The sequence below is a fragment of the Salminus brasiliensis genome, chromosome 21, assembly GCF_030463535.1.
Source record: "Salminus brasiliensis chromosome 21, fSalBra1.hap2, whole genome shotgun sequence".
Classification (NCBI taxonomy): Eukaryota; Metazoa; Chordata; class Actinopteri; order Characiformes; family Bryconidae; genus Salminus; species Salminus brasiliensis.
The window spans coordinates 27,894,987-27,909,006 of NC_132898.1; the positions used below are offsets into that span (position 1 = coordinate 27,894,987).

The following is a 14,020-nucleotide window of genomic DNA, read 5'->3' on the forward strand; positions in this document are numbered from 1 at the left end:
ACGTCTAGGTTTAGGGCTCACTTTCCCAGACCCAGTTAAGCTTAGGCCTGACCTCCATAGCATTTTCAATGGAAATTCTCTATTGAACAGAGGTAGGCTTAATCCCTGAGTGGGAAAACGGTCCTTGGGTCCAGGAATTAAGCCTAGTCCCAGGGAATGTTTTGAAAAGCAGGATTTCTCAGTTTATCCAGATAACTTAAGCCCGGAGACAGTCCTGACATTTCCTCCATTGAAAGGAAAGTGTAGTCGATGACTGGGCCTCATCCTGGTCTTCGAAAGCCAGCCCTTAATGCTTGGATTGGAAATTCCATCTGCCTCAGAGGTCTCGTGTACTTGTGTGTGTTTTTGTTTTTTTGTCAAGGTTATGTTTTTACATGTGTGTATTTATTTGTGTGTGTGTGTGTGTGTGTGTGTGTGTGTTTTGCCTTGTTTGTTTATTGTATGCATTTCATTCCAGGTTGGAAATTGGGTAAAGAATTCCTCTGTGACCTTTTGCACAATTCCTTTAATCACTGTGGTCATTGGATATTCCCTATTATTTATATACTAAGCCTTCTGAGGGTTCCTCTTTCCTTGTGCCTATGTGTTCTCCCTCATTCCTTTAGGCATGTCCGTTTTGGGAGACGGTTACACTGACAGTGTGCTCTTCTTCTTCTTCTTCTTCTTTTTATTTTTTTGTTGTTTTTTCCTGATTGTCTATTTCAGGTTGTTCCTTGTTGTTTTTTTGTTTGAGGAAAAGGATCTAATCCTGATGAAAGGGTTCTGGAGTTGTTGGGAATTCTCTAACTAAAGCACAGATTTTCATTTTGTAAAGTGGGAATTCTTCTGTACTACACCCTCAAGGTGGAAAAGTCCTTAACCTAATGGAGGTGTGTTCCAGATTTTGGCAGCCTCTCCCGGATGTAGCTCCAGAGGAAAACCGGGAAGGGCGTGTAAGGTGGGCGTGTCCTTGTGTGGTGTACCTGTTTACTGTCTCCGACTGTTCCTGGTGTCCGCTCTCATACACTGAAGCTCATGGGCCGAGTGTTGGAAGAGCTCTTGAGGAGTCTCAGACAGAGATTTACATCCATGCTCTGCTGTCTGGTTTGCTGGTTCTCTGAAGAAAGGAGAACCGGGATCATTTTCCAGCTCTGCTGATGAAATAATGGCGACCAATGGAATGAGACTTTTCTCTCATAAAGACTGACAGCTCTTATAAGATGAAGGGGGGGGGGGGGATTACTGACAGACGACTTGCATTATATCATGATATATGCTTTTTCAATAAACGTCTGAAAATGATGAATTCTCTGCTTGTTTATTTTTCTTAAAGCCGTTTGAAGAGATCACACTGATTTTAATTACAGTGGATGGAAAGGGTCAGACTGACCTTTTTCATTTTTGTCTTTACTAATTATTAATCTGATGTTTCCCAGCATGTGACAAGAAACCCTGTGTGGTTTATAAGCAGCAGCCTTTCGTATTGGAAATGAGTTTTCCTGCCCTTTACGAGTAAAAGTCTTGTTAAGTTATAGGTAGAGCTAGAGATCTTGCTTGATGTGTTGTGCTGCAGCACTGTCTGGTTATAAGCTGAGGCTTTTAGCCCTAATTATAAAACCTGTCCCGACATTAAACATGGCAGAACATCCAGGGGCGGAGGAACGCGAGCTGCTTTGCTGTTGGTCAAGTGTGAATGTGGTTTGTAGGGCCTGAGTTCACTGAAACTGGCCGGAGATGTAGTTCACTGACATCGTGCAAAAGTCTTGTTCCCTGACCGGGAATCGAACCCGGGCCGCGGCGGTGAGAGCGCCGAATCCTAACCACTAGACCACCAGGGAGCTGAGAGGGGCTCTGGGGGTGCAAGTTGAGGTATGTAGACCCAGTTATCTACACATACTGATCGACTAGTCTAAGGAACAGCTCGCACTTAGCCCGGGTTTTGGTGATGGCTGTGTCAGTTCCAGCACCTCTCATAAAGTTCTTGTTCTCTGTTGGTTGAAGCAGAGGGGTCGGTGTGTCATTTTAGGGTGGCAAATGCTGCCCCCAAAGATCTTAATATCCTGATCTTGGGTCTGAGGTGCTTTGGGAGTTTCCTCGTTGTGAAGTTTGGAGAGAAAAACAACAGTCTCTCTTCCTCAGCCACTAAATGTTATGCCTAGACTTCTCATCTCCCATCATTTGCTTTAGTGGAACCTGTCCCGACATCATGGGCGGAGATGTTGTTTGGTGTGTGCGAGCTGCTGGGTCTCACCATGCTTTTGGGAGTGACCCTGTCATTGCCCCCTTTTGCTAAGGTCTGTCATAAGGTGTTTGATTGTGTTCAGTTTTCTGGTTTGAAAGAATGACTGACTCTAAACATAAATGCAGGTGTCTGGACTGGAACTAGGTCTAACTTGGGAATTTGTCTGTCCATATGCACATTACAGATCAAAGGTTTCATATGATTTCAAGAATTAGGACTGGGTTTTATTGTGTATTGTGATTAAATGCTGTATAAGAACTCTTTTGGTTCTCTAAGCAACCATAAGAGATTTTTGACTGTGAGGAACCTTTTCAAAGCTTTAAAGAACCTTCTCATAATATCTGTTCCTCAGTCACTAAATGTTATGCCTAGACTTCTTATCTCCCATCATTTGCTTTAGTGGAACCTGTCCCGACATCATGGGCGGAGAAGCCTCGGACAAGAACTTACTGAGAGGTGCTAGAACTGACAGCATGTGTAGATAACTGGGTCTTCATACCTGGACTTGCACCCACATAGCCCTGCCTCGAGTCTCCTCTCAGCTCCCTGGTGATCTAGTGGTTAGGATTCGGCGCTCTCACCGCCGCGGCCCGGGTTCGATTCCCGGTCAGGGAACGAGGCTTTTACCAAAAGCTTTCCTTCCCACCTGCTGGAAAACCTCTGTTCACAAACCACTGGAAAAATACTGCAGTCAGTATGAGGATGTGGCTTCTACCAATCATGTGGAAGTTATAGGTAGAGCTAGAGATCTTGCTTGATGTGTTGTGCTGCAGCACTGTCTGGTTATAAGCTGAGGCTTTTAGCCCTAATTATAAAACCTGTCCCGACATTAAACATGGCAGAACATCCAGGGGCGGAGGAACGCGAGCTGCTTTGCTGTTGGTCAAGTGTGAATGTGGTTTGTAGGGCCTGAGTTCACTGAAACTGGCCGGAGATGTAGTTCACTGACATCGGGCAAAAGTCTTGTTCCCTGACCGGGAATCGAACCCGGGCCGCGGCGGTGAGAGCGCCGAATCCTAACCACTAGACCACCAGGGAGCTGAGAGGGGCTCTGGGGGTGCAAGTTGAGGTATGTAGACCCAGTTATCTACACATACTGATCGACTAGTCTAAGGAACAGCTCGCACTTAGCCCGGGTTTTGGTGATGGCTGTGTCAGTTCCAGCACCTCTCATAAAGTTCTTGTTCTCTGTTGGTTGAAGCAGAGGGGTCGGTGTGTCATTTTAGGGTGGCAAATGCTGCCCCCAAAGATCTTAATATCCTGATCTTGGGTCTGAGGTGCTTTGGGAGTTTCCTCGTTGTGAAGTTTGGAGAGAAAAACAACAGTCTCTCTTCCTCAGCCACTAAATGTTATGCCTAGACTTCTCATCTCCCATCATTTGCTTTAGTGGAACCTGTCCCGACATCATGGGCGGAGATGTTGTTTGGTGTGTGCGAGCTGCTGGGTCTCACCATGCTTTTGGGAGTGACCCTGTCATTGCCCCCTTTTGCTAAGGTCTGTCATAAGGTGTTTGATTGTGTTCAGTTTTCTGGTTTGAAAGAATGACTGACTCTAAACATAAATGCAGGTGTCTGGACTGGAACTAGGTCTAACTTGGGAATTTGTCTGTCCATATGCACATTACAGATCAAAGGTTTCATATGATTTCAAGAATTAGGACTGGGTTTTATTGTGTATTGTGATTAAATGCTGTATAAGAACTCTTTTGGTTCTCTAAGCAACCATAAGAGATTTTTGACTGTGAGGAACCTTTTCAAAGCTTTAAAGAACCTTCTCATAATATCTGTTCCTCAGTCACTAAATGTTATGCCTAGACTTCTTATCTCCCATCATTTGCTTTAGTGGAACCTGTCCCGACATCATGGGCGGAGAAGCCTCGGACAAGAACTTACTGAGAGGTGCTAGAACTGACAGCATGTGTAGATAACTGGGTCTTCATACCTGGACTTGCACCCACATAGCCCTGCCTCGAGCCTCCTCTCAGCTCCCTGGTGGTCTAGTGGTTAGGATTCGGCGCTCTCACCGCCGCGGCCCGGGTTCGATTCCCGGTCAGGGAACGAGGCTTTTGCCAAAAGCTTTCCTTCCCACCTGCTGGAAAACCTCTGTTCACAAACCACTGGAAAAATACTGCAGTCAGTATGAGGATGTGGCTTCTACCAATCATGTGGAAGTTATAGGTAGAGCTAGAGATCTTGCTTGATGTGTTGTGCTGCAGCACTGTCTGGTTATAAGCTGAGGCTTTTAGCCCTAATTATAAAACCTGTCCCGACATTAAACATGGCAGAACATCCAGGGGCGGAGGAACGCGAGCTGCTTTGCTGTTGGTCAAGTGTGAATGTGGTTTGTAGGGCCTGAGTTCACTGAAACTGGCCGGAGATGTAGTTCACTGACATCGGGCAAAAGTCTTGTTCCCTGACCGGGAATCGAACCCGGGACGCGGCGGTGAGAGCGCCGAATCCTAACCACTAGACCACCAGGGAGCTGAGAGGGGCTCTGGGGGTGCAAGTTGAGGTATGTAGACCCAGTTATCTACACATACTGATCGACTAGTCTAAGGAACAGCTCGCACTTAGCCCGGGTTTTGGTGATGGCTGTGTCAGTTCCAGCACCTCTCATAAAGTTCTTGTTCTCCGTTGGTTGAAGCAGAGGGGTCGGTGTGTCATTTTAGGGTGGCAAATGCTGCCCCCAAAGATCTTAATATCCTGATCTTGGGTCTGAGGTGCTTTGGGAGTTTCCTCGTTGTGAAGTTTGGAGAGAAAAACAACAGTCTCTCTTCCTCAGCCACTAAATGTTATGCCTAGACTTCTCATCTCCCATCATTTGCTTTAGTGGAACCTGTCCCGACATCATGGGCGGAGATGTTGTTTGGTGTGTGCGAGCTGCTGGGTCTCACCATGCTTTTGGGAGTGACCCTGTCATTGCCCCCTTTTGCTAAGGTCTGTCATAAGGTGTTTGATTGTGTTCAGTTTTCTGGTTTGAAAGAATGACTGACTCTAAACATAAATGCAGGTGTCTGGACTGGAACTAGGTCTAACTTGGGAATTTGTCTGTCCATATGCACATTACAGATCAAAGGTTTCATATGATTTCAAGAATTAGGACTGGGTTTTATTGTGTATTGTGATTAAATGCTGTATAAGAACTCTTTTGGTTCTCTAAGCAACCATAAGAGATTTTTGACTGTGAGGAACCTTTTCAAAGCTTTAAAGAACCTTCTCATAATATCTGTTCCTCAGTCACTAAATGTTATGCCTAGACTTCTTATCTCCCATCATTTGCTTTAGTGGAACCTGTCCCGACATCATGGGCGGAGAAGCCTCGGACAAGAACTTACTGAGAGGTGCTAGAACTGACAGCATGTGTAGATAACTGGGTCTTCATACCTGGACTTGCACCCACATAGCCCTGCCTCGAGCCTCCTCTCAGCTCCCTGGTGGTCTAGTGGTTAGGATTCGGCGCTCTCACCGCCGCGGCCCGGGTTCGATTCCCGGTCAGGGAACGAGGCTTTTACCAAAAGCTTTCCTTCCCACCTGCTGGAAAACCTCTGTTCACAAACCACTGGAAAAATACTGCAGTCAGTATGAGGATGTGGCTTCTACCAATCATGTGGAAGTTATAGGTAGAGCTAGAGATCTTGCTTGATGTGTTGTGCTGCAGCACTGTCTGGTTATAAGCTGAGGCTTTTAGCCCTAATTATAAAACCTGTCCCGACATTAAACATGGCAGAACATCCAGGGGCGGAGGAACGCGAGCTGCTTTGCTGTTGGTCAAGTGTGAATGTGGTTTGTAGGGCCTGAGTTCACTGAAACTGGCCGGAGATGTAGTTCACTGACATCGTGCAAAAGTCTTGTTCCCTGACCGGGAATCGAACCCGGGCCGCGGCGGTGAGAGCGCCGAATCCTAACCACTAGACCACCAGGGAGCTGAGAGGGGCTCTGGGGGTGCAAGTTGAGGTATGTAGACCCAGTTATCTACACATACTGATCGACTAGTCTAAGGAACAGCTCGCACTTAGCCCGGGTTTTGGTGATGGCTGTGTCAGTTCCAGCACCTCTCATAAAGTTCTTGTTCTCCGTTGGTTGAAGCAGAGGGGTCGGTGTGTCATTTTAGGGTGGCAAATGCTGCCCCCAAAGATCTTAATATCCTGATCTTGGGTCTGAGGTGCTTTGGGAGTTTCCTCGTTGTGAAGTTTGGAGAGAAAAACAACAGTCTCTCTTCCTCAGCCACTAAATGTTATGCCTAGACTTCTCATCTCCCATCATTTGCTTTAGTGGAACCTGTCCCGACATCATGGGCGGAGATGTTGTTTGGTGTGTGCGAGCTGCTGGGTCTCACCATGCTTTTGGGAGTGACCCTGTCATTGCCCCCTTTTGCTAAGGTCTGTCATAAGGTGTTTGATTGTGTTCAGTTTTCTGGTTTGAAAGAATGACTGACTCTAAACATAAATGCAGGTGTCTGGACTGGAACTAGGTCTAACTTGGGAATTTGTCTGTCCATATGCACATTACAGATCAAAGGTTTCATATGATTTCAAGAATTAGGACTGGGTTTTATTGTGTATTGTGATTAAATGCTGTATAAGAACTCTTTTGGTTCTCTAAGCAACCATAAGAGATTTTTGACTGTGAGGAACCTTTTCAAAGCTTTAAAGAACCTTCTCATAATATCTGTTCCTCAGTCACTAAATGTTATGCCTAGACTTCTTATCTCCCATCATTTGCTTTAGTGGAACCTGTCCCGACATCATGGGCGGAGAAGCCTCGGACAAGAACTTACTGAGAGGTGCTAGAACTGACAGCATGTGTAGATAACTGGGTCTTCATACCTGGACTTGCACCCACATAGCCCTGCCTCGAGCCTCCTCTCAGCTCCCTGGTGGTCTAGTGGTTAGGATTCGGCGCTCTCACCGCCGCGGCCCGGGTTCGATTCCCGGTCAGGGAACGAGGCTTTTACCAAAAGCTTTCCTTCCCACCTGCTGGAAAACCTCTGTTCACAAACCACTGGAAAAATACTGCAGTCAGTATGAGGATGTGGCTTTTACCAATCATGTGGAAGTTATAGGTAGAGCTAGAGATCTTGCTTGATGTGTTGTGCCGCAGCACTGTCTGGTTATAAGCTGAGGCTTTTAGCCCTAATTATAAAACCTGTCCCGACATTAAACATGGCAGAACATCCAGGGGCGGAGGAACGCGAGCTGCTTTGCTGTTGGTCAAGTGTGAATGTGGTTTGTAGGGCCTGAGTTCACTGAAACTGGCCGGAGATGTAGTTCACTGACATCGGGCAAAAGTCTTGTTCCCTGACCGGGAATCGAACCCGGGCCGCGGCGGTGAGAGCGCCGAATCCTAACCACTAGACCACCAGGGAGCTGAGAGGGGCTCTGGGGGTGCAAGTTGAGGTATGTAGACCCAGTTATCTACACATACTGATCGACTAGTCTAAGGAACAGCTCGCACTTAGCCCGGGTTTTGGTGATGGCTGTGTCAGTTCCAGCACCTCTCATAAAGTTCTTGTTCTCTGTTGGTTGAAGCAGAGGGGTCGGTGTGTCATTTTAGGGTGGCAAATGCTGCCCCCAAAGATCTTAATATCCTGATCTTGGGTCTGAGGTGCTTTGGGAGTTTCCTCGTTGTGAAGTTTGGAGAGAAAAACAACAGTCTCTCTTCCTCAGCCACTAAATGTTATGCCTAGACTTCTCATCTCCCATCATTTGCTTTAGTGGAACCTGTCCCGACATCATGGGCGGAGATGTTGTTTGGTGTGTGCGAGCTGCTGGGTCTCACCATGCTTTTGGGAGTGACCCTGTCATTGCCCCCTTTTGCTAAGGTCTGTCATAAGGTGTTTGATTGTGTTCAGTTTTCTGGTTTGAAAGAATGACTGACTCTAAACATAAATGCAGGTGTCTGGACTGGAACTAGGTCTAACTTGGGAATTTGTCTGTCCATATGCACATTACAGATCAAAGGTTTCATATGATTTCAAGAATTAGGACTGGGTTTTATTGTGTATTGTGATTAAATGCTGTATAAGAACTCTTTTGGTTCTCTAAGCAACCATAAGAGATTTTTGACTGTGAGGAACCTTTTCAAAGCTTTAAAGAACCTTCTCATAATATCTGTTCCTCAGTCACTAAATGTTATGCCTAGACTTCTTATCTCCCATCATTTGCTTTAGTGGAACCTGTCCCGACATCATGGGCGGAGAAGCCTCGGACAAGAACTTACTGAGAGGTGCTAGAACTGACAGCATGTGTAGATAACTGGGTCTTCATACCTGGACTTGCACCCACATAGCCCTGCCTCGAGCCTCCTCTCAGCTCCCTGGTGGTCTAGTGGTTAGGATTCGGCGCTCTCACCGCCGCGGCCCGGGTTCGATTCCCGGTCAGGGAACGAGGCTTTTACCAAAAGCTTTCCTTCCCACCTGCTGGAAAACCTCTGTTCACAAACCACTGGAAAAATACTGCAGTCAGTATGAGGATGTGGCTTTTACCAATCATGTGGAAGTTATAGGTAGAGCTAGAGATCTTGCTTGATGTGTTGTGCCGCAGCACTGTCTGGTTATAAGCTGAGGCTTTTAGCCCTAATTATAAAACCTGTCCCGACATTAAACATGGCAGAACATCCAGGGGCGGAGGAACGCGAGCTGCTTTGCTGTTGGTCAAGTGTGAATGTGGTTTGTAGGGCCTGAGTTCACTGAAACTGGCCGGAGATGTAGTTCACTGACATCGGGCAAAAGTCTTGTTCCCTGACCGGGAATCGAACCCGGGCCGCGGCGGTGAGAGCGCCGAATCCTAACCACTAGACCACCAGGGAGCTGAGAGGGGCTCTGGGGGTGCAAGTTGAGGTATGTAGACCCAGTTATCTACACATACTGATCGACTAGTCTAAGGAACAGCTCGCACTTAGCCCGGGTTTTGGTGATGGCTGTGTCAGTTCCAGCACCTCTCATAAAGTTCTTGTTCTCTGTTGGTTGAAGCAGAGGGGTCGGTGTGTCATTTTAGGGTGGCAAATGCTGCCCCCAAAGATCTTAATATCCTGATCTTGGGTCTGAGGTGCTTTGGGAGTTTCCTCGTTGTGAAGTTTGGAGAGAAAAACAACAGTCTCTCTTCCTCAGCCACTAAATGTTATGCCTAGACTTCTCATCTCCCATCATTTGCTTTAGTGGAACCTGTCCCGACATCATGGGCGGAGATGTTGTTTGGTGTGTGCGAGCTGCTGGGTCTCACCATGCTTTTGGGAGTGACCCTGTCATTGCCCCCTTTTGCTAAGGTCTGTCATAAGGTGTTTGATTGTGTTCAGTTTTCTGGTTTGAAAGAATGACTGACTCTAAACATAAATGCAGGTGTCTGGACTGGAACTAGGTCTAACTTGGGAATTTGTCTGTCCATATGCACATTACAGATCAAAGGTTTCATATGATTTCAAGAATTAGGACTGGGTTTTATTGTGTATTGTGATTAAATGCTGTATAAGAACTCTTTTGGTTCTCTAAGCAACCATAAGAGATTTTTGACTGTGAGGAACCTTTTCAAAGCTTTAAAGAACCTTCTCATAATATCTGTTCCTCAGTCACTAAATGTTATGCCTAGCCTTCTTATCTCCCATCATTTGCTTTAGTGGAACCTGTCCCGACATCATGGGCGGAGAAGCCTCGGACAAGAACTTACTGAGAGGTGCTAGAACTGACAGCATGTGTAGATAACTGGGTCTTCATACCTGGACTTGCACCCACATAGCCCTGCCTCGAGCCTCCTCTCAGCTCCCTGGTGGTCTAGTGGTTAGGATTCGGCGCTCTCACCGCCGCGGCCCGGGTTCGATTCCCGGTCAGGGAACGAGGCTTTTACCAAAAGCTTTCCTTCCCACCTGCTGGAAAACCTCTGTTCACAAACCACTGGAAAAATACTGCAGTCAGTATGAGGATGTGGCTTCTACCAATCATGTGGAAGTTATAGGTAGAGCTAGAGATCTTGCTTGATGTGTTGTGCTGCAGCACTGTCTGGTTATAAGCTGAGGCTTTTAGCCCTAATTATAAAACCTGTCCCGACATTAAACATGGCAGAACATCCAGGGACGGAGGAACGCGAGCTGCTTTGCTGTTGGTCAAGTGTGAATGTGGTTTGTAGGGCCTGAGTTCACTGAAACTGGCCGGAGATGTAGTTCACTGACATCGTGCAAAAGTCTTGTTCCCTGACCGGGAATCGAACCCGGGCCGCGGCGGTGAGAGCGCCGAATCCTAACCACTAGACCACCAGGGAGCTGAGAGGGGCTCTGGGGGTGCAAGTTGAGGTATGTAGACCCAGTTATCTACACATACTGATCGACTAGTCTAAGGAACAGCTCGCACTTAGCCCGGGTTTTGGTGATGGCTGTGTCAGTTCCAGCACCTCTCATAAAGTTCTTGTTCTCTGTTGGTTGAAGCAGAGGGGTCGGTGTGTCATTTTAGGGTGGCAAATGCTGCCCCCAAAGATCTTAATATCCTGATCTTGGGTCTGAGGTGCTTTGGGAGTTTCCTCGTTGTGAAGTTTGGAGAGAAAAACAACAGTCTCTCTTCCTCAGCCACTAAATGTTATGCCTAGACTTCTCATCTCCCATCATTTGCTTTAGTGGAACCTGTCCCGACATCATGGGCGGAGATGTTGTTTGGTGTGTGCGAGCTGCTGGGTCTCACCATGCTTTTGGGAGTGACCCTGTCATTGCCCCCTTTTGCTAAGGTCTGTCATAAGGTGTTTGATTGTGTTCAGTTTTCTGGTTTGAAAGAATGACTGACTCTAAACATAAATGCAGGTGTCTGGACTGGAACTAGGTCTAACTTGGGAATTTGTCTGTCCATATGCACATTACAGATCAAAGGTTTCATATGATTTCAAGAATTAGGACTGGGTTTTATTGTGTATTGTGATTAAATGCTGTATAAGAACTCTTTTGGTTCTCTAAGCAACCATAAGAGATTTTTGACTGTGAGGAACCTTTTCAAAGCTTTAAAGAACCTTCTCATAATATCTGTTCCTCAGTCACTAAATGTTATGCCTAGACTTCTTATCTCCCATCATTTGCTTTAGTGGAACCTGTCCCGACATCATGGGCGGAGAAGCCTCGGACAAGAACTTACTGAGAGGTGCTAGAACTGACAGCATGTGTAGATAACTGGGTCTTCATACCTGGACTTGCACCCACATAGCCCTGCCTCGAGCCTCCTCTCAGCTCCCTGGTGGTCTAGTGGTTAGGATTCGGCGCTCTCACCGCCGCGGCCCGGGTTCGATTCCCGGTCAGGGAACGAGGCTTTTACCAAAAGCTTTCCTTCCCACCTGCTGGAAAACCTCTGTTCACAAACCACTGGAAAAATACTGCAGTCAGTATGAGGATGTGGCTTCTACCAATCATGTGGAAGTTATAGGTAGAGCTAGAGATCTTGCTTGATGTGTTGTGCTGCAGCACTGTCTGGTTATAAGCTGAGGCTTTTAGCCCTAATTATAAAACCTGTCCCGACATTAAACATGGCAGAACATCCAGGGGCGGAGGAACGCGAGCTGCTTTGCTGTTGGTCAAGTGTGAATGTGGTTTGTAGGGCCTGAGTTCACTGAAACTGGCCGGAGATGTAGTTCACTGACATCGGGCAAAAGTCTTGTTCCCTGACCGGGAATCGAACCCGGGCCGCGGCGGTGAGAGCGCCGAATCCTAACCACTAGACCACCAGGGAGCTGAGAGGGGCTCTGGGGGTGCAAGTTGAGGTATGTAGACCCAGTTATCTACACATACTGATCGACTAGTCTAAGGAACAGCTCGCACTTAGCCCGGGTTTTGGTGATGGCTGTGTCAGTTCCAGCACCTCTCATAAAGTTCTTGTTCTCTGTTGGTTGAAGCAGAGGGGTCGGTGTGTCATTTTAGGGTGGCAAATGCTGCCCCCAAAGATCTTAATATCCTGATCTTGGGTCTGAGGTGCTTTGGGAGTTTCCTCGTTGTGAAGTTTGGAGAGAAAAACAACAGTCTCTCTTCCTCAGCCACTAAATGTTATGCCTAGACTTCTCATCTCCCATCATTTGCTTTAGTGGAACCTGTCCCGACATCATGGGCGGAGATGTTGTTTGGTGTGTGCGAGCTGCTGGGTCTCACCATGCTTTTGGGAGTGACCCTGTCATTGCCCCCTTTTGCTAAGGTCTGTCATAAGGTGTTTGATTGTGTTCAGTTTTCTGGTTTGAAAGAATGACTGACTCTAAACATAAATGCAGGTGTCTGGACTGGAACTAGGTCTAACTTGGGAATTTGTCTGTCCATATGCACATTACAGATCAAAGGTTTCATATGATTTCAAGAATTAGGACTGGGTTTTATTGTGTATTGTGATTAAATGCTGTATAAGAACTCTTTTGGTTCTCTAAGCAACCATAAGAGATTTTTGACTGTGAGGAACCTTTTCAAAGCTTTAAAGAACCTTCTCATAATATCTGTTCCTCAGTCACTAAATGTTATGCCTAGACTTCTTATCTCCCATCATTTGCTTTAGTGGAACCTGTCCCGACATCATGGGCGGAGAAGCCTCGGACAAGAACTTACTGAGAGGTGCTAGAACTGACAGCATGTGTAGATAACTGGGTCTTCATACCTGGACTTGCACCCACATAGCCCTGCCTCGAGCCTCCTCTCAGCTCCCTGGTGGTCTAGTGGTTAGGATTCGGCGCTCTCACCGCCGCGGCCCGGGTTCGATTCCCGGTCAGGGAACGAGGCTTTTGCCAAAAGCTTTCCTTCCCACCTGCTGGAAAACCTCTGTTCACAAACCACTGGAAAAATACTGCAGTCAGTATGAGGATGTGGCTTCTACCAATCATGTGGAAGTTATAGGTAGAGCTAGAGATCTTGCTTGATGTGTTGTGCTGCAGCACTGTCTGGTTATAAGCTGAGGCTTTTAGCCCTAATTATAAAACCTGTCCCGACATTAAACATGGCAGAACATCCAGGGGCGGAGGAACGCGAGCTGCTTTGCTGTTGGTCAAGTGTGAATGTGGTTTGTAGGGCCTGAGTTCACTGAAACTGGCCGGAGATGTAGTTCACTGACATCGGGCAAAAGTCTTGTTCCCTGACCGGGAATCGAACCCGGGCCGCGGCGGTGAGAGCGCCGAATCCTAACCACTAGACCACCAGGGAGCTGAGAGGGGCTCTGGGGGTGCAAGTTGAGGTATGTAGACCCAGTTATCTACACATACTGATCGACTAGTCTAAGGAACAGCTCGCACTTAGCCCGGGTTTTGGTGATGGCTGTGTCAGTTCCAGCACCTCTCATAAAGTTCTTGTTCTCTGTTGGTTGAAGCAGAGGGGTCGGTGTGTCATTTTAGGGTGGCAAATGCTGCCCCCAAAGATCTTAATATCCTGATCTTGGGTCTGAGGTGCTTTGGGAGTTTCCTCGTTGTGAAGTTTGGAGAGAAAAACAACAGTCTCTCTTCCTCAGCCACTAAATGTTATGCCTAGACTTCTCATCTCCCATCATTTGCTTTAGTGGAACCTGTCCCGACATCATGGGCGGAGATGTTGTTTGGTGTGTGCGAGCTGCTGGGTCTCACCATGCTTTTGGGAGTGACCCTGTCATTGCCCCCTTTTGCTAAGGTCTGTCATAAGGTGTTTGATTGTGTTCAGTTTTCTGGTTTGAAAGAATGACTGACTCTAAACATAAATGCAGGTGTCTGGACTGGAACTAGGTCTAACTTGGGAATTTGTCTGTCCATATGCACATTACAGATCAAAGGTTTCATATGATTTCAAGAATTAGGACTGGGTTTTATTGTGTATTGTGATTAAATGCTGTATAAGAACTCTT

General features: G+C 46.9%; 17 non-coding genes across 17 annotated transcripts; 8 read left to right on the forward strand and 9 right to left on the reverse strand.

Annotated features, from left to right (window-relative positions):
• Positions 1-1,745: 1,745 nt before the first annotated feature.
• Positions 1,746-1,817, reverse strand: trnae-cuc (transfer RNA glutamic acid (anticodon CUC)). The gene has a single exon. It is a non-coding gene; the product is annotated as a tRNA-Glu (tRNA).
• A 947-nt stretch (positions 1,818-2,764) lies between these two features.
• On the forward strand, positions 2,765-2,836 carry trnae-cuc (transfer RNA glutamic acid (anticodon CUC)). Its single transcript has one exon. It is a non-coding gene; the product is annotated as a tRNA-Glu (tRNA).
• A 351-nt stretch (positions 2,837-3,187) lies between these two features.
• On the reverse strand, positions 3,188-3,259 carry trnae-cuc (transfer RNA glutamic acid (anticodon CUC)). The gene has a single exon. It is a non-coding gene; the product is annotated as a tRNA-Glu (tRNA).
• Positions 3,260-4,206: 947 nt separating this feature from the next.
• On the forward strand, positions 4,207-4,278 carry trnae-cuc (transfer RNA glutamic acid (anticodon CUC)). The gene has a single exon. It is a non-coding gene; the product is annotated as a tRNA-Glu (tRNA).
• A 351-nt stretch (positions 4,279-4,629) lies between these two features.
• On the reverse strand, positions 4,630-4,701 carry trnae-cuc (transfer RNA glutamic acid (anticodon CUC)). The gene has a single exon. It is a non-coding gene; the product is annotated as a tRNA-Glu (tRNA).
• Positions 4,702-5,648: 947 nt separating this feature from the next.
• trnae-cuc (transfer RNA glutamic acid (anticodon CUC)) lies at positions 5,649-5,720 on the forward strand. The gene has a single exon. It is a non-coding gene; the product is annotated as a tRNA-Glu (tRNA).
• A 351-nt stretch (positions 5,721-6,071) lies between these two features.
• trnae-cuc (transfer RNA glutamic acid (anticodon CUC)) lies at positions 6,072-6,143 on the reverse strand. Its single transcript has one exon. It is a non-coding gene; the product is annotated as a tRNA-Glu (tRNA).
• Positions 6,144-7,090: 947 nt separating this feature from the next.
• trnae-cuc (transfer RNA glutamic acid (anticodon CUC)) lies at positions 7,091-7,162 on the forward strand. Its single transcript has one exon. It is a non-coding gene; the product is annotated as a tRNA-Glu (tRNA).
• A 351-nt stretch (positions 7,163-7,513) lies between these two features.
• Positions 7,514-7,585, reverse strand: trnae-cuc (transfer RNA glutamic acid (anticodon CUC)). The gene has a single exon. It is a non-coding gene; the product is annotated as a tRNA-Glu (tRNA).
• A 947-nt stretch (positions 7,586-8,532) lies between these two features.
• Positions 8,533-8,604, forward strand: trnae-cuc (transfer RNA glutamic acid (anticodon CUC)). The gene has a single exon. It is a non-coding gene; the product is annotated as a tRNA-Glu (tRNA).
• Positions 8,605-8,955: 351 nt separating this feature from the next.
• trnae-cuc (transfer RNA glutamic acid (anticodon CUC)) lies at positions 8,956-9,027 on the reverse strand. The gene has a single exon. It is a non-coding gene; the product is annotated as a tRNA-Glu (tRNA).
• A 947-nt stretch (positions 9,028-9,974) lies between these two features.
• On the forward strand, positions 9,975-10,046 carry trnae-cuc (transfer RNA glutamic acid (anticodon CUC)). Its single transcript has one exon. It is a non-coding gene; the product is annotated as a tRNA-Glu (tRNA).
• A 351-nt stretch (positions 10,047-10,397) lies between these two features.
• Positions 10,398-10,469, reverse strand: trnae-cuc (transfer RNA glutamic acid (anticodon CUC)). The gene has a single exon. It is a non-coding gene; the product is annotated as a tRNA-Glu (tRNA).
• Positions 10,470-11,416: 947 nt separating this feature from the next.
• Positions 11,417-11,488, forward strand: trnae-cuc (transfer RNA glutamic acid (anticodon CUC)). Its single transcript has one exon. It is a non-coding gene; the product is annotated as a tRNA-Glu (tRNA).
• A 351-nt stretch (positions 11,489-11,839) lies between these two features.
• Positions 11,840-11,911, reverse strand: trnae-cuc (transfer RNA glutamic acid (anticodon CUC)). The gene has a single exon. It is a non-coding gene; the product is annotated as a tRNA-Glu (tRNA).
• A 947-nt stretch (positions 11,912-12,858) lies between these two features.
• trnae-cuc (transfer RNA glutamic acid (anticodon CUC)) lies at positions 12,859-12,930 on the forward strand. Its single transcript has one exon. It is a non-coding gene; the product is annotated as a tRNA-Glu (tRNA).
• A 351-nt stretch (positions 12,931-13,281) lies between these two features.
• On the reverse strand, positions 13,282-13,353 carry trnae-cuc (transfer RNA glutamic acid (anticodon CUC)). Its single transcript has one exon. It is a non-coding gene; the product is annotated as a tRNA-Glu (tRNA).
• Positions 13,354-14,020: the final 667 nt, after the last annotated feature.